Source organism: Dipodomys spectabilis, unplaced genomic scaffold (assembly GCF_019054845.1).
Source record: "Dipodomys spectabilis isolate Male_0828 unplaced genomic scaffold, ASM1905484v1 ptg000267l, whole genome shotgun sequence".
Lineage (NCBI taxonomy): Eukaryota > Metazoa > Chordata > Mammalia > Rodentia > Heteromyidae > Dipodomys > Dipodomys spectabilis.
Window position 1 is genome coordinate 2,639,072 of NW_024870944.1, and position 19,443 is coordinate 2,658,514.

Consider the following 19,443-nt stretch of genomic DNA (forward strand, 5'->3'; position numbering starts at 1 on the left):
TTCTTTCCTGCTTCTATAGCTTGAGAACTTTAAGAACATTTAGAGTGCAAGTAACTTCTCATCACCAAGGGAAACCCAGGAAGCTCTTGAACATCTGAGGTTTCAGAAGTGGAAGTCAGAGTGTCATAGACTTTCCTACTCTGGCTGACTTTACCCTGTGATCCTGAGACCTCAGCCTCCTAAGATAGGGTGATGGGCGTGAGCTACTGATTCTCTGCTAGGTTCAGAACTGTAATGACATTTTCAGTACAAGTCAACTGCTTATCACAAAGGGCTTGGGGAGCATATTAACCCTTTCAACATTGGATCTTTCAGAACCCTGTAGAACACAAGGTTATAATGCTAGAGTCTCAGAGACTGGGCATATGGATCTACTAAACTTGAACCTTGAGCTCTGACTCCAATTCTGGTATACATCAGCATTCATTTTCCAGAGAATGTTCTCTTAATTAGCAAATAGGAAAAGTACTTTGAATAACTCTCACATTTTTCCAGTTGTGTGTCTCGAACTCAAGCCTGGGCACTGTCTCTGAGCCCTTCAGCTCAAGGCAAACAGTACCACTTGAGCCACAGTGTCTTTTGGTGGTTCATTGGAGATAAGAGTCTAACAGGCTTTCCTTGCTTAGCCTTTCTTTGAACTGTGGTCTTCAGCTCCCAGTCTCCTGAGAAGCTAGTTTTCCAGATGTCAGCACCAGAATCTGGCCTATTATTTTTGAAAATCCTGGGGCTTGATCTTAGGGCCTGGGCACTCTCTGTGAGCTTCTTTATCTCAAGACTAGAGCTCTACCACTTGAGCCACTCCACAGCTTCTGGGTTTTTCTGAGTATGTGGCACTGAGGATTCAAACCATGGCATTCATGCATGCTGAGCAAGCTCCTTACCACTAAGTCACATTTCTAGCCCCACCCTTAAATTTTATCCCTCAACTTGCCTATCCTCAAGAAAAGACCTCTGATTATAAATCATCTAAAGAAATCCCTATAGGAAGATTTCCAAAGATAAAGAAGACAAAGCTCATCTGTGGGCGAGACTCTAAACATATGAAGACTGTAACAAATGCTTCCATTTAATTATGTATCATGTTTCAACACTTAATAAAGTATAAATGAAAATGAATCAATGTCTTAAATTATTGTGAATCATTTTATAATAGATGTAAAACATGTACTAAATATTATGTGTATAATAATACTAAATACAATAAACAATAAATAAATGAATCAAATAAAAAATAAAATACAAAATCAATAATAAAATTTATATGTAATAAACATACATATGTAAGTATATATCATATATTACACATGTATAGTAATATTATTTTCCATTGCAGGGCATTCATTTGGGCTTTCAGAACTCTAGCCTGAATTTGTTTTCCTCAAAGACAGTAAGCTTCGTCTTCACTCTTGATGCAAAAGAGTTACCTGGAGGGTGAGATCAAATCACAGCAATTACAGAAATACTGACCCCAGTTCCACGACAGTAGCTTAATTTTTTTTTTTTTTACTGAAAGCAGTTATGTTCATTCAGTTTCATACAGAGCATTTAAAAAAAAAACAGTGTAGAATTTTATACAGCTTTTCAGACATCCTTCCATTATCCCCAAAGTGCTTCTCTGAGCACTACATTTTTTCCTTTTTTGTACATTTTTATGGCAAAAATGTTGTACAGAGGGATCACAGTTACATGAGCAAGGTAATGAGTTCATTTCCTATTGAGCATTGTTGCCTCCTCTTTTGTTTGTTTTCCCCCTACCTTCCCTTCCCTCCCATCTCCACAACTACTCCCCCTGCCGAGCTCAGTGACTTTTTTTTATTTTTGGCTTGGCACGGGGTTTGAACTCAAGTAGTGGCAACGCTGCACCTTCCCTCACATTGCTACAGATTTACCAAGACCCTGAGTACAAATTCCAGCTTAAGGAAGGAAACTGGCAGAAATTCCAAACCAGAGATCTTTATTTCTTTTTAATTTAGTTAAATAATTAATTAATTGTTTTATTTATTCTTTATTTTAACCACGGGGCTTGAACTCAGGTTATGGCTATGCTGACTCAGCTTCCATCACCCTAGACTGTGGTGCAGTCTCTGGACCCATAGCCCATCCTGGGATCCTAGGCCCTGAGGGTTTGCAGGAAGAAAAAAAAGTAGGATACCACAAAAAGTGGCGAGCTTCAGAGGGCTGGGGTATTATGTCTTTTTCTTTGCACCGTGGGTCTGAATGACAAGGCTACAAAGTGGACATGACCTGCCGTTGCTCATACATGCAAGGCAAGCACTCTACCACTGAGCCACCTTCTATTTTCTCATTCCTGGGAGAAGCTGCACATGATCCTCATTTTTAGTCTGTACCTTTGGATACGGAGGAACATCTCTCCTTTGCTCTCCATCAATTCCCTACTTTCCAGTTAGAATGACTTAGAATAATAAAAATGTAAAAAGAGAAAATAAATCATCATGAAAAAAACAGATGCAGAAAATTCACTGTATTTTTCCCACAAGTTCAACCATTATGAACTATTGGGGAAATACATGGACACCTTATTCCCACTGGCACTGAAAGACTCTAGTTAGGCAATTCTGATGAAGATGAGTAACAAAACGAAAAAGTGAGAAATTGTATCAATTGCAAGAAAAAAAAATGGAGTAGGATCCAAGCAAATTTCTTCTTTGTGCTGCTGAAAATAATCGGCTTACTATAGTGTGGTGACTACTTTCCATAAAGGCCACTCATGTGAATACTAGGGATGACAATGAATATACCCCTCTTCATCGGGAAGCCTACAGTGGACATGTAGACATTGTCCATGAGTTGGTGGCTCAAGCAGCAGATATTCATGCAATAATTGTTAATGGCTGGATACCCCTGTGCAGTGCTTACTCGTGGAATAATACCAGTGTGGCGTCTTTCTAACTTCATCATGATGCAAATACCAATGCCCAAACTAAATGCCTCTTGACTCCCTTGCATCTTGCTGCTGGGAATATAGATAGCAAAGATACACTAGATCTCCTTCTGTTGAACCATTATATCAAACCAGGTCTGAAGAAAAACTTGGAAGAAACTGCCTTTAATATTACCAAAAGGATAAGTATGTATCACTACTCTTTGAAGTTGTGGAAGGTTGTACAAATTGTTCTATTAAGTTGTAATGGTTCGGTTAAGTTTCTTTTCTTTTATCTTTTTTTTTTGTTGAATTTTATTATTTTACTGTGAAAACACCATACAGAGGGGTTAAAATTACATGGGCAAGGTAATGAGTACATTTCTTATCAAGCATTGTTGCCTCCTCCTTTATTTCCCCTTCCCATACATTCTCATCTCCCCCCCACTCCCATCCCCCCTCACTACCCCTCCCCCCGTCAAAGTTGTAAAGTTCGTTTTTCTACCTGACGTCTTGTATATATCATTGTTGCAATGGGTCAACCTGTATCCCTATTTAAACAATTTGTTTTTTCCCTTCCCCTCCACAAATCATACCAACATCAAATAAAATTAAAGTAGGGGTTTTACGGTGGTGGAGGGACATACAAAGCAGCAAAGATATCATCTTATAAATATGTTAGAAACAATTGCAAGAAAGAAAAAAGTAACATTTGAATCCCTATCTTGGGGTTCAATTCAACTAATATCAACTTATCTGACCATTTCTGTTTGTCTCAGACATATATTAGTTATTGCTAATAAGGGATACCATGGGATCTATGTTTCTTTGGGCCTGGTTTACTTCACTTAATATATTGTTTTCCAATTCTTTCCATTTCCTAACAAATGGGGCAATGGCATTCTTTCTGAGGGAGGCATAAAATTCCATTCCATAGAATTCTATTTTCTTAATCCATTCATCTACTTAGGGGCATCAAACAAGACCATACTAAAGCTACCAGAACAACTATGTTTATCGCAGCATTATTTAGCATAGCTAAGATATCAGTTACGTTTCTTAAACATCAAAATGCCGGTCCATTCTTTGTGTCCATACAAAATATTTTCACAATCCAAATAACAGCAATATCTTACTGTAAAAATTCCGTGGAATTTTTCCAATTGAATTGCCTGACTTTGATGTCAAAATTTATTTGAGTTGTTTGTGTACATCTATAATGATTTCTGCAGAGTTTGTGATTTTTTAATCAGAAATAATTTGATCTTATCTGTTGAAATGAGTGGTACAGAAGCTAAAGATATTTCTGGTTCTTGACTGAAAAAAGTATATTTTAAAATATTCTATATTCTGTGTTTGCATAATATCCATAATCTATTTAATTCTTTCCTAGATATACTTTGAATTCAACATTGTTTTATAATATGTTATTTATTAATAAATGTGTCCTTTCAGATTGCATTTCATGTAGAAAATTTAAGATTATATTTTCTAGGTTCTTTTTTTTTTTTTTGGTCCAGTCATGGGCCTGAACTCTGGGCCTCTGAACTCTGAACGCTGACCCTCAGCTCTTCAGCTCAAGGCTAGCGCTTTACCACTTGAGCCACAGAGCTACTTCTGACTTTTCTTTTTGCGTATGTGGTGCTGAGATATCGAACCCAGGGCCTCAAGCATGCAAGGCAAGCGCTCTACCACTGAGCCACCTTCCCAGCCCCTTTTTCTAGGTTCTTATAGTAGTTTGTTTCTTTGGGATAAAATGATAATGTTAACTAATTTCAAAAGTTTTGTGAAATTCTATGTAAAGGCCTTTCTAAGGTGAAGATTTAATACACTTATGTCAAACTAACGTTTATTTCTAACACTTGCATATATTGTTACACTTGTAATTTTGTAATTAACCTTTTAATAACTGTTTTTCATTTCTGCAACTGAACAATGGAAAATATGGAATACTTCACAAATTTTCATATTATCCTTGTGCAAGTGTTATGTTAATCTCTGTGTTGTTGTAATTTGGGTATACGTGCTGCTGAAGCATGTAGTATCCTCTAAATTTAAGTAGTTAATGATGCAATCTTTATACAGGCTTATATCCTTGGGTGCCTATTTGTAGCAAGGAAACCTTATTGTTCCTAACAATACTATTGATCTTATTTCCCTAAAATAATGTGTATAGTGGAAAAAAATTACATTGTTCGGTCGATTGCTCACATTTGCGTTTTTTTTTCAATGACAATTTTAAGGCTTTTTCATTTTAGATTTGATCATACTTTGAAGCACTTATAGCTAGGTCCTAAGGTGATGGCTTTTTCAAGTTCTTACTTATGTAACTGAGTTAGCTTTGTGGAGCTAATAGATTCAACGTAAGCCTTGCTTAAGAGCTACTTCTAAACTTCTTCAGCTTAAATTTTCCAAATGAGGTCTTACTGGCACAAATTTCTACCTGACCCTTTATCCTTCTTCCATGTAGGAACAGACCAACCAGAATATCCTACCCTGACAGCATAGATTGTCTTACTGGAACAAAACTAATCTTAGTTACAAGGGATCATAGAGAGATGAACAGTTCAGCAGAACTGTTCAGACTAGAAGGTATTTTATCAAAATTTAAGTGTCTATTATACCTACCATTTCAAAAGTAACTAACGCCAAGGTGAAAAAAATTCGTCATATGCATGATTTCCTAATGTCTGGACTGTCTACCTTCCAACCAGGCAGGAACTTACACTACTGCCTCTCTATCACCAAATATTTCCATAGCTCCAGGAGAAGTCCATGTTTCTCCTCATTATTAAGCCTTAAATTGGTAATGTTTTAATCACAGTGTTTCCTCTTGCCTCCAGGCTGTAAATCTACAAATGCTAAAGATTTAGGTCTAACTCTACCTATCACTGAGGTACAGATAATGCAATAATACTTTAAAACAGAGTTGTCTTTGATACCCTAACCACAACAGAACAATGCAAAACATGTGCCCTTTTTATTATATTATATATAGTTATATATTTTATATTTATATGTGCTGATTTCATATTTCACACAGTGAAACTTAATAGAATTAATTGATAATTTGACAAATAAATTGATAATTATTTATTCCAATAAAGAGAATTAGAATACAAATAATTAGGTTTAGAATACAAACTAGAATATAAAAAGTATCAATGTAATGTCTTCACTATAAACTTGTGATACCTTCTAAGTGTTCTTGTTCTTCTGAATTCACATGGTAAAAAAAAAATGTTGATTTCCTCTAAAGTATAAGGAATTTTACTCTGCTGCTCTGTTTATTCTTTCAACTCGCTTGTTCCAAACTGTTTTTTCTCCATATTTCTGAAGCATACCTATTGATTATACCCAAATTTTTCTGATATTATGTATACAAGATATTATCTTCTGCAAGATGTATGGGTCCTAGGATCCCATGTCCCAATTACCCGCATCATCATATAACAGGGTCAAGACTTCTCAACTAGGCCCAGGCAACATGCCAACAGAAATAATTGAAGAGCCATGTGAATTTCTCATTTCCAATAATATTTCAGGGCCCCAATTCCTTGAGAAGCAGGAATTAGCAGTAAGCAATAGTGAAATGCAAGTCAACTTAAAATGAAGGATGAGACCACAAAATCTATGAGAACGTACTGCAATTCAAACTTTCGATTTACAGATGACTAGCCCATAGGTGTGAACAAGATCACAAAGTGTCACAAGACTATTTTTAATACCCCTTCCCTAATGATTAATGAACGATTTCAGTCCAGCATAAGTGGGCCTGAAAAATAGCTCCTGGAAGGATAGATCCACAATTGGTCTATAAAGGTCAGGAAAACTTGACTTAGAGGTCAAATGTAATTCAGAAAAAAATTAATTGAGAATATCCTTAGTGCTTGATAACACTGTGATATGTACAAGTTGCCATGTCGAAAACAAACTTTACAACTTGGGTGCGGGAGAGGGGAGGGAAGATTGGGTCGGGGCGCAGGGGGAGGATGCTAAAGGATGAGAAGTGGAAACAAAGGAGGAGGCTACAATGCTTGATAAGAAATGTACTCATTATCTTCCCCACGTAATTGTAACCCCTCTGTACAGTATTTTCACAATAAAAAAAAATACACTGGTACTTCAGTAAAACTTGGTTCTGTGGTATAAAAATGTTGTCATTCTCAAAATATTTAATCTCCTGAAAGTGTATTCTTTTTCAAATAATCTTTGAAAAATCAAATTCGCAAACCAGGTACTAGTGGCTCACGCATGTAATCCTAAATACTCAGGAGGCTGAGATTTGAGGATCACGGTTCAAAGCCAGCCCAGGCAGGAAAGTCCGTTAAACTCTTATCTCCAATAAGCCACTCGAATATCAGAAGTGGCACTGTGGCTCAAGTGATAGAGTGCTTGCCTTGAGCTGAAGAACACAGGGACAGTGCCCAAGCCCAGAGTTCAAGCCCCACGAACTACCAAAAAAAAAATCACATTCGCCAAAATAACATTTGACAAATAAATGATACTTAGTGGCAATAGAGTTACAATAGAGGTACAATAGAGTTGATTTACTTACCCAGCACTAATGCCAATCAGGTTCAACCATTCATTAAACTGTAGAAATAGTACCACCCACCATTTGTGTTATTCATTAGGTGCCTTTCAAATTTGTTAAATGTATCAGCCTCCCATATTTCAAACCCAAACGTTAGATAATAAAGTAAATTTCATCATTTAATAAGGTACATTTTAAAAAGTCACAAATAGTTGCCTTATCATATGTTATTTTATGTTTTTCCTATCTGTCTAACATAGTAAATCTTGAATATGGGTACTCGTCAGAGATGTGACAAACATAAAATCTGTCTTCTATTTCTATCATATTCCTCTATAATAGTAAATTTTAATTTTCTTTTTTTCAAAACTTAAATGTACTACAAAATATTATCCCATGTAAAATAAAATAATCACACACCCTTGTACAAAGCCATTTATAAAAATTGGTTGTTTGGAATACATTCTAAACCATTTTTAAACTTTCTTGTTGACTAACGATTAATCTTCTAAATGGATGAGAATTAAATCATGTCTAGGTGCTTCACGCCTCCAGTCTTGCAAATTATTATTGCAGATGAATGAATTATGGAAATATAAGCTGACATAAGTTCAAGTATATGCAGGATTGAAACTCCATGGAATGTATATAAACCTTTCAAACTATCAACAGAGAGTTTAACAGAATGACTATCAGGAAGTTGAAGCTAGAGAGGAATAATTGTAAATACATAGAATGAATGAAAAATGGAACAAGGGGCAAGCACAGCTAGAATATCAATGTACACAAGTGATAAGGAAGTGGTAAATCTGAAATACATCTTGTAGAAGGAGTTGGTTGACTATGATAGAAGGAGTGAAATCTGATCCAGGAGCATTGGACAATTAGATGGACATATTTAATTGTAACACACTTGCACAACCTTTTGAAATTCAGTTAAAAAACACACAAAAATTATAACCAAACAGCAATCTCTAGAGAGTATGAATATGACCTCTCAAAATTTTAAGCAGTTAATGAAGGGCAGTATTAAGAAAAGCAAACAAAACTATTAAAAGAGGGCAGTTTGGGGTAGGGGAGAAATTTGAACAGATTTAAATAGATTGTCTCAGGTTATAAATCACCTATATCTGCTGCAAATGTTATCTTCCTTCTGCGAGTTCTCTCTGAACTGGATACTCCACTCCTGAGCCACACTTGATAGCTTGTGAAGATAGAATGCAAGAGAAAAGATCAAGAACCCATTACTCCGCTGGAAAGAAAACAATTCTCTATGTTTTCTTTCATCTCTCTTCACTACTCTTTCTTCATACTTTTAAGTCAATTAATTTTGAATTATATATTTCCTTCTTTATTCTGGAAAAGTAATTGGTGAAAGTAATTCACTAAATATTATTTGCAATTTTTTTTTATCATGCTGTTTACTTGTTCAAGGGAGTCCATTAAACTTCACCCCTGCATTTGGTTGCCATAAGAACCCAACATTGATGTTAATCAGGACAAACTGTAATGTAAAACTTTGTCTTCCAAAAAACCAGTCCAAGAAACTGTGATCACAAATGTTTGGATATCCGTTTTTCTTTTTTTCTTTTGCCTTGAAAGTCTTCTTGTGTCGGGCTGGGAAGGTGGCTCAGTGGTGGAGTGCTTGCCTTGCATGCTTGCTGCCCCGAGTTCGATTTCTCAGGACCATATAAGCAAAAAGAAAAAAACCAGAAGTGGCATTGTGGCTCAAGTGGTAGAGCACTAGCTTTGAGCTGAAGAGCTGAGGGACAACACCCAAGCCCAGAGTTCAAGTCCCACGACCGGACCCAAAAAAAAAAAAAAAATGAAAGAAAGTCTTCTTGTGTCTAAAGTGCCCACAAACATAAGTACTCCAGCACTTTTTGGTTCAATCACGTCTAACCTCAAAGATATCCTTTGCTAATAAGATGCTTAGAGGAAACCGCAGAATACTCCACTTTTATCTTCTCTCTTAAGACTCTCCTTAGATACCATATCAGAAACAGTGAAGTTATTCTTTGCAAAATTATTTCAATAGATTATTTTTCTCTTAGTCTTGCATTTGGTCAACAAGATATATGGAAGAGAATAAAGTTAAAGCACCCATACCTTGGATGACAGTGTCTGTTACAAAGGACAATGCTTCTATGTCCTATTTCTATGTCCTCCTCTTAGCTCTTGCCTGATTTCCGATTAATCACAGCTTCTTGGCTCCAAGTCTAGTGAAGGTGAAGGACTCTAAGACCTCCCCCACTGCTACATCTTCATGGTTTCTCCTTTAAAACTCTTTTAAGTTGCCTCCATTGGATGTGGGATTTATTTTCATGTCTTCATTCAATCAGTTCTGCATTGTAGTGAGCCAAATCTGCTCTGTAAAATCACTTTAGGTAGCAAAAATATTACAATCTATATCAAAAATTTTGGCCTGCCTCCACTGTTGAAGCCAATTTGCTTAGCCAGGGCTTCTAAGAACACTCTTTTCTTACTTTTTCCATGTGATCAATTCTTTTCTGATCCCAAAACTTTTTGGCTTATGTAATAAGAGAAGTATTCACTATCTCATTTTAATAAGGATTTATATTTGTGAGCCACTTAGAAATGTGAAATCACTGGTTTGAAGTATCCAATCATAATTTTTTCTGTGTTTCAATGATTCACGTGCAAAGAAATTGTGGAAAGAATTACAAACAAAAAGTGTAAACCCAATAGCTTTTTTCATTGTGGAGGGCACTTTCTCCCTAAATATTTTGACCCAAATTATCTTTTTCAGAGGATTACTGTGTGGTAATTAAAGGTCAATTCACAAATTTTGATGTCTTTTTTTTTTTTTTTTAAGAAATTTGAATTAAATTGCACTATAACCTTGTTTCACACAGTGAGAGAATATTTCCTGGGTAAGGACAGTTTTCAAGGAAAGCTACAGGATTTACAGCAAGGTTTCTGAGGTTTGTTTGTTTAGTGTGAAAATGAGCCATCTTCACTCACATTGCTCCCTTTCCACTAAGTCTCCATGGATTTCTTTGCATGAAAGCCTATTTTCCCAGGCAATTTTAAATTTTCTTAATAGGCTACGTTGTTTAAAAGTTTGAACAATTAAAATTTATGTGTCATATTTTTAAAACTCTTTTGAAATTCCTTTATCAAAACCGCAAATTCACCAATCCTAATTCCACCTTTACCATCAAAAACAGTTAACATGTTGTTTTCACGATATAGTGTCCATGCAACTATTATTTTCCAGTGGCTTCGTTATGCATATATATGACCATATAAGCTGATGTTGAACAAAATGAACTCCAAGATATGGAATCAGAGAATTTTATTTGCGGTTGTTGTTTTTTATGTATTATGTGATTTCTATTTTCTTTGGTTTTTCCCCTTTGGTTTATCCTTTGCTGTATTTGATTTTGGTACCCTGTGTATTGTGTATACATTTACCTTAATTAGGGAAGGGAAGAGGAACATCACAATGATGACACAAATGACAAAGGTCAAACCAATGCATTAGCAATACTCACAAGACAATATGTTGGAAATATACATTACAACTTGTGAGGGGGTACGTAGGTGAAGGAAAACTGTGAGAAAAGTGAGGGAGGGGGTAACAAGTTTGAAAAGTTATGTATTCACTACCTTACAATCACTGTAACCCGACTGTACATCACTTTGACAATAAAATTATATTTAAAAAATAAGCTGCATAAAATAAAATTTCACTGTATTGGTATAGTTAACATTATTTTTTATATAGTAAAATTAAAAAAATCAATACTATTTGGCATCTAATTTAATTACCCTTTCTTTATCAGAAGGTCGTCAACTTGAATGTTATCCAACTAGACAATATTTTCACAATATATTTGCATATTTTGGAAAAAAATAAATTTAGCACTTCACACACATAAAACCAAAAACAATTTACTTCTATGGAAACCCATAACTTTTAAAATTATATAAGTTGTGAGGACAGAATATATGTGTTCTTCAAAATTCCTATGACTAATAACTACTCATTTTCAGATTCTGAACATTCCATACCTGAGAGATTCAAAACAGTACTTGTTTTCATGTTATATAATTCTGCCATGGATGCAGATTCCAATGGGGTGTTACACATTGAGAAGTCAACAGAAAAATAGCCACATTCTTGTAGAGGATAAAACTATGAAGCATCTGTAATAATTCTTCAAGAGTAAGCAATCCCAAGCTTTATGCCATAAAGTCATCCTAGCCCAACAGTTTCCAACTTGTAAGGTGCACCTTAAAATTCCCTTATTTCACATCATGAATAGCTTATCTGTACTGTGAAAAAATACTGCATCTCTGGTATTGTGATGCCTTCCTTGTTCTGCAAAGAACACCACAATAAACTCAGTTGCATCAATTTTGCCCCAGTGGTATTCTTGAGATCAGAACTCTTACAAATATTATTTATATTTATACTTTTTAACTATCATAGATATTCAGGATACTAAGATCAGATGATTATGGTTCAAAGGCTATCCAGGCAGGAAGGTCCCTTAGAATCTTATCTCCAATAAACTTCTCAGAAAAAGCCAGACACAAGTGGCACTGAGGTTGAAGTGGTAGGACAGGAGCCTTGAGCTCAGAGACACTGTCAAGGCCCAGAGTTAAAGTCCTAGGTCAAACCAATAAAACAAAATCAAAAATTGGGTTGTGAAGGTGGCTCAGTGGTAGAGCAATTGCCTTGCATGCATGAGGCCCTGGGTTCGATTCCTCAGCACCACATAAGCAAAAAGAAATAAAGCCGGAAGGGACGCTGTGGCTTAAGTGGTAGAGTGCTAGCCTTGAGCTGGAGAGCTGAGGGACAGCATCCAGGCCCAGAGTTCAGGCCTCACGACCTGACCCCCCCCCAAAAAAAAACTAAAAATTAACCCAAATCTAGCAATTTTCTCATTGTATACAGAGGCACATAATTAAGGAAATTGCTTCCAGTGTAACATATAAGTAGAAGAAAGAAGATGTCACACAATTATTCTCTTCATACCATGTTATACCAAACCCTCAAAAAGTGTTTTTTTATTTATAAATTAATATCATCCATTCTTTGGCAACTCTGTCTAGATTATTCACATTATCATTTTATACATGAACTGTTGGAATGATCTATTAACTAAGTTCTAATTATAACTCTCTTGAAAGAATATTCTAGGCAAATTGAATGCCAGAATCATTTGTGAATTTGTCAGTTAAAACCTCTACTTAAAAAGAATTTTGTAGTATCCAATAGAATATGGAATTACAAAAAGAAACAATTTATTTTGAATCTAAATTCTAATTTTGCAAGGTCCACAAAGTCCTACATTAGAAGAACTGTGCTATTTCTCCGGGCTTAAGTTTTGTAAAACTTCATCATTTCTTTGTCATCCAACAGAATGACGCTTACTTACTTTTTCAAATTTTGGATGGGAATCATGAGCTATTTTGCATCTAAGAATATTCTGTAATGAAGAGAGATTTAAAACACAACTGAGGATTATATATTAGTTGCATTTCAACTGGAAACTTCACTTCTCAAAACATAATGACAAAATTAGCCCAAACTTCCAACTGTGTATTTCTTTCTTGTAATTTGGTTTGTTTTATTGAGACAAAATTATACTACCTGGTCCAAGGAAGGTATCACTATGTAATTCCACTCTCTAATCTCCGGTCTTAGTCTGAGTGCTAGAACTCCAGGCTTGTATCACATTGCCCTGCCATAGATTGTTGGTTTATTTAATCTAGAAACACACTAGCAATTCTGAACTTCTCTGATGATCTTATCCATTGACTGCTCAGATTGTTTATGTACAGTTTTGAAAGATGTTCTAACATTTGACACAGGATATGAACATTTTCAGATGCACCTGCAGGGGTCTCTGATTCATTCCTCCATGGATCTGATCCCTTTGATAATGAATTCTTGACTTTCTTACTATCTCTGGTCCCTACCTATATAATAGTCTCAAACTTTTTTGAAGAAAGTTCACTAGAGGACTTTTTAATATTAAAATTTATCACTTGATTCTAGTATTACTCAGGACATATTTTCTATTGCTTTGTAACTTTTCTACATATTCGGAGAGTTGTTTCATTTGTGTATTCGTGGGTGCACATATAAGTGCCTCTGTGTGTATGCGTATGTTTGTATGTATGTATGCAAAAGCCTCAAGCTCTTATTCAACAATCTTGCTCATGAGTGGTATTCCATCACTTGAACTGTTCTTCCAATGCAGATTTGGCTGTTAATTATATATAGTGTCTCAAAGATTGTTCTGCCCAGGCGGGATGCAAACTGAACTTCCCAGACTCCTTTACATTCTTAAGTTTTATTTTTCCAAGAGTATCAACTTTTAAACTACAAACATTTTTGTGAGTGTTAAGTCTAACCTGTAGCCCAGATTTTTAACTCAAGAATTCATATAAAGGTAGATGAACATACACATTACATATGCTGAATGTACACTGTTAGAAATGTGATCTTAAGCTGGGTGGCGGTGAGATCTGAGGATTGAGGTTCAAAGACAGTAGGAAAGTCCCAGAGACTCTTTTGTCTAATTAACTACAAGAAAACTGGAAGTGGCACTGTGGCTCAAGTGGTAGAGCACTAGCCTGGAGCTGAATAGCAGAGGGACAGCGCCCAGGGTTCAAGTGCCATGACCAAAAACAACAACAACAACAATATATATATATATATACATATATATGTATATACATATACATATATATGTATATACATATACATATACATATATATATATATATATATATATATATATATATATAAAGGAAATAAAAAGAAATATGATCTTTGCCTCCAGGTTCATTGCTAGTATAATCCCTGCTCTTTCAAGATGGATGTTTTTTCCAGTTAAGTCCATTCTCTTATATCTGAATTGCATGGAACCAGAATCATACTTCTATTCTACTTTTTACAAATTTGCACGATTGGAAGTATGATTTAGAAAGGGAGTGGCCTCATACTTCATGTTCCCACTTGGGGAAACTTAAAGTCATATTTAGACTTTTTGTTGGTCATGGGACTGGATCCCAGGGGTTCACGCATGGTAAGCAATCACCGTACCATGAAGCCACATTCCCAGAGCTCTAAATGACTTTCTTAAGATGGTATTATATTTTTATTCCATAACTATGTATCATAATTTTGGCCAGTTGCTAGAAAAGGACATAGAAAACAATATTAAGTTCAATAAGGCTGGATGGACAATGAGTAACTGTCACGGTCTAGCCAGGGCACAGAGGGGCTTACCTCATAGGGCTGGTTCAACAGGCTGAGTAAGACAGTTGCTGACCCACAGCCCACCTCCAGAATGAGAGGGCCACCTTGGGTTCCAGCTACATGGGGACACTGGGCCACCTATTCAGTCCCCATTCAACCAGTTCCTGAGAGAGAGACAGAGAGACAGAGAGAGAGAGAGAGAGAAAGAGAGAGAGAGAGAGAGAGAGAGAGAGAAAGAAAGAAAGAAAGAAAGAAAGAAAGAAAGAAAGAAAGAAAGAAAGAAAGAAAGAAAGAAAGAAAGAAAGAAAGAAAGAAAGAAAGAAAGAAAGTCAAAATTACAATTAAGCCGGGTGCCAGTGGCTCAGGACTATAATCCTAACTAAGAGGCTGAGATATGATGAACATGGTTCATAGCCAGCCCAGCCAGGAACGTCCATGAGACCCTTAATCTCCAAAGAACCACCAGAAAACTGGAAGTGGCACTGGGGCTCAAGTGGTAGAGTGCTAGTCTTGAGCTGAGAAGCTCGAAGACAGCACCCAGGCCCAGAGTTCAAGCCCCACGATTGACAAGAATTGGACTTCCCACCACAAGAAGTTTGCTGAATACCACACATTTTCCTAGGGACCATGGCAAAGAAGTCAGGCTGAGCTTTCTGTCAACTGAAGGGCATAAGTTGGTCACCTGGCTTCTCCGTGCCTCATTTTCCCCAGGTACATAACTGAACACAGGGAAGGATCTCCTTCCTCATAGGAATAGGATAAGGATGAAAGAGAACCCTGTTTTGTTTCATAAACCTGTACATGTCACAGGAATAATAACAGGCCTCATCTGAGCCCTTTCCCAGTTATCTTACTGTCGTATGCTCACAATATTGCCAAGAACCGTATCTGACAGCCGCTCCTTCTGTGCCTGGCCCTGCTCCAGAGATCCCTCTGTATTGATCCCTTGTTTCCTCACAACTGTCCCAAGATGAGCCTGAGGTACAATGGTGGAGGCCCAACCCAGAGCTTTATGGCTGCTGTAAACTAAGTTTGGGACAATCATCTAAACTGATGACTGAGCATGGCGCTATATGTCTACCATCCCAACTAAGGAGGACCGGGCCTCGTGGTGCACACCTGTCACAGATAGGAGGACCACGATCCATCCCAGCCTATGCACATATTGAGTGAGTCTCTATTTCGGAAATGCCCAAGACAGAAAGGCTTGGCTGCCGTGGTAGAAGACCTGACTAGCAAGTGTAAGGCCTTGAGTTCAAACCCTAATACACCAAAACGAACAAGAGTCCCGGTGGCAGAGGCTCATGTCTATAATCCTAGCTACTCAGGAGGCTGAGATATGAAGATCACAGCAAAAAATTTAAAATAGGTTTGGCCTCACCCATCAGAAGTCATAATGAGAAAACCCAGAGTCTGACTTATGCTGGTGCACTCCATACCAGCAGGGCTCACATCCTTACTAAGTGCTGGCCATGCTTTCTGTCCCCCTGGGAAGCCAACCCCTGTGGGCCCCATACTCAGGTCCTACCAAGCTCCAGCTGCCACCAACCAGGCCCAAAGGAGTAGACAGCTCCAAGGCACACAGTTCCCTTGGTCTTAGAATATAATATTGCTGAGTCCCCTTCAAGTGTCTCACACTTCCAGGTCCCCAGACCTCAGTCACAAAGCCCATGCATCCCCCAAATGTAGCAAGCAGAAGTTACCAAAGGACTACGCCTCCTCATTACAATCCACTTCTACACACACACACACACACACACACACACACACACACACACACACAAATCCAGACCAGTGACAGAAGACTCGTCCATGCAGCACCTGCAATTTTCCAAATGATCACTCACCTGAGCACAGTCAGGTTATACAAGGAGGAGGATGTTATATCTCTCTCTCTCCTTCTCTCTCTCTCATGCACACACACACACACACACACACACACACACACACACACAGAGTCTCAGAGAAGTGCCTCTCCAGAGTTGTTGGTTCCTCATCTGGGACAATGTGCAAGCTGGAGCACAGGAGTTCCCTTAGAAGAATCAGGGGTTCCCACCCAAGTGGAGCATCACTCTAATGATGCAGCAGCACCACACACACACACACACACACACACACACAGAGACTCAGAGCAGTGCCTCTCCAGAGTTTGTTGGTTCCTCATCTGGGACAATGTACAAGCTAGAGCACGGGGGTTCCCTTGGAGTAATCAGGAGCTCCCACCCAAGGGGAGCACCACTCTAATGATGCAGCATACCCTGCCTATCACTTTCTCCAGGGCCAGACCCTTGACTCCCCATTCACGAAAAGCATAGGCCAGGACGCTGGGTGAAGGAGTTCTGAGATAAGTGGCTCCTCAGAGCCAGGAGAGGAAACAAGCAGGGGGTCATGGTGACCCCAGAGGGGTATCTGACATGAGGTGGGGGCGGTATTGGGGATATGGATGGGGTCCTAAAGGATACATACATGGATTTAGTCCCTACATCCAGCCTGCATGCTTCTGGTCCACATGGCAGATTCTTGGGAAGGACAAGGAGACCAGATGGACTGGGAGCACCAGCAGAAACTGGCAGAGCTGGGAAATGTGATCACTCTGTGAGAACAGTTGAGAGTTGGGGGAGGGGACAGGCTGGGTGTATGTGTATGTGTGTTGGGGGGGTGTTCCTCCCAATATTTACATTCTGCCTTGACCCCCAGCACTCTCACTTCCCTAATGGGCTCTTCTGGGACCCTCTCTTCAGGTGAAAGGGTGACCGAGCACAGAGGACAAGGGCTCACACAGCAAGAGAGACCTGCATCCAGTGCCCCCAACCCCAGAAAAAGAAAAGACCCAAGAAGGCAGGTGTGAAGGTGCTACTCCTCACCTCTGACTAAAGCCACCAGGTTTCCAACAGGAAGATTAAGGGTGCAGATAGGTTGCTGTGTGGCTCCCACTGCTCCAGTCCAGGGCCTCTGTGGTGCCCCCTCCTCACCCATCCCTGCATCTCCCTGTTTCTTGGGACACTGGCAACTAGGGATGGGGGTGGGATACACTGGTCAACACCCACTCCCACCCTTGGGGCACATTTGTGGCACAGCCCTGGCCAGACTGTAGGGCATGGGGGATCTGGAGATCCAGTCTGGAAGGGGAGGATCACGTGGTTTGGGGGTCATAGGGTATGGGCCCAGGAGGAGGTCATTCACTTGTGCTACTGGGAGAAGCTTTTGGAGGCAGCTCCGAGTGGGTTTGAGCAGCAAAGGCAGTAGCATGGCAAATACTCAGGCCTGGAGCAGAGACGAGGGGGCTGGACCAGGTTGGGGCCACAAGCCTGCCTGTGGAGTGCCATCACCTGAGGACTCCAAGAGGTGCCATGGGTCCAAGCAAGCAGTGCTCGGTTTGAAATGCAGTGCCGTGTGGAATGCTAAAGGGGACCGGTGAGTGGGCAGGTGCATGGCAGTGCTGAGCAAGGCCTTTCCTCCTATGGCTTGAGTCTCTTGATCACCACTCAGCCACCTCTACCTTCCTCAACTGTTGGTAGTGGTGTCAACCAACAGAGGAATTCCAGTGCTATCAAGCAGCATGGAATGTGGGTGTGACCACCATTCTTATATCCCATTGGTCAGAAAGAACCATGAAAGAATGGGAGTGTGGCCGGAATCCTGTGATACAGGCAGAATGGGCAGATTGAAAATGACAGTGGCTTCCTCAGCCCCTTTCCCAGGGAACTCTGTCTACTAATTCAGTTGGGGACAAGAAAGTGACTGGTTTTAGATGGTTGTGTATGTCTGTTTGTTGCCAGTCCTGGACCTTAAACTCAGGACCTGGGCACAGTCTGTAAGCTGCTTTTGTTCAAGACTAGCCCTCTACCATTGGAGCCACACAGCTCTACTTCTGACTTTGTTGGCATTGAAGTTGGACAGGGGTCTCAAGGACTTTCCTGCCTAGGGTGAGTTTGAACATGATCCTCCTATCACAGCCTTGTAAGTATCAAGGAGGACTGCTGAGAGCCACTGGTGCCTGCCAAATCATTGGTCTTGCTGATGTTCTGGCACAGACCTGAGTTCCCTATCCTCGGGTTGAAGTGGTGGGAGCTGGAGCCCACAGTAGGAATCCTGGTCCTGCCACCTCCAAATGGCAGGAGAACCTAAGAAACTCATTCTTATCCATAAGATTACCAATGGAATGTGATCAATGTCAAGATTGAATGAGTAGTTCTTGAATGATTTTAGGATCAAATTATACACAATTATATCCTAGGACACTGATCGATTTTAGTTAATAATTCATTAAGCATTTCAACAATCACATTAATTAAATGGAGGCAGAATGAATTACCTAAGAATTTGACCTCACATAATATAAAGATGCAATTTTTTTCTGCCAGAATTGGAATTAGAACTCATTGTCTCGGTAACTTTGTTGCACTGTGTGGGAAGGGGAAGCTTGCCTCCTTAAATTCAGGAAATTCAAGTCTGTTCCTTAGGCCTGAATTAGATCCCCAGCACTAAAAAACATCCTATTCATGTATATTTTAAATATATGATTAATATTCATATACATATGTTCAATCCCTATTACACTCAGTATACTTATTCTTTTTTGTCTTTTCTTGTATTGATAATTTATTTTATTGACTATTATGACATATAGAACATCGATTACATTGATTACATAGGATTATATGTCTGCATATGTATTCCACTTTATACTTGACACCCAGGACTTTCACAGAAAAGGAAAAAAAATGTGTCACTATCAGCTTCTTACGCCACGATTAATGGTTTGGGAGTCCTGGCATCTGA

The 19,443-nt window shown here is 38.7% G+C and overlaps 2 pseudogenes; one reads left to right on the forward strand and one right to left on the reverse strand.

Annotated features, from left to right (window-relative positions):
• LOC122125921 overlaps positions 1–19,443 on the forward strand; it is a 155,584-nt pseudogene that overhangs the window by 57,589 nt on the left and 78,552 nt on the right.
• On the reverse strand, positions 4,820–4,919 carry LOC122125933 (annotated as a pseudogene).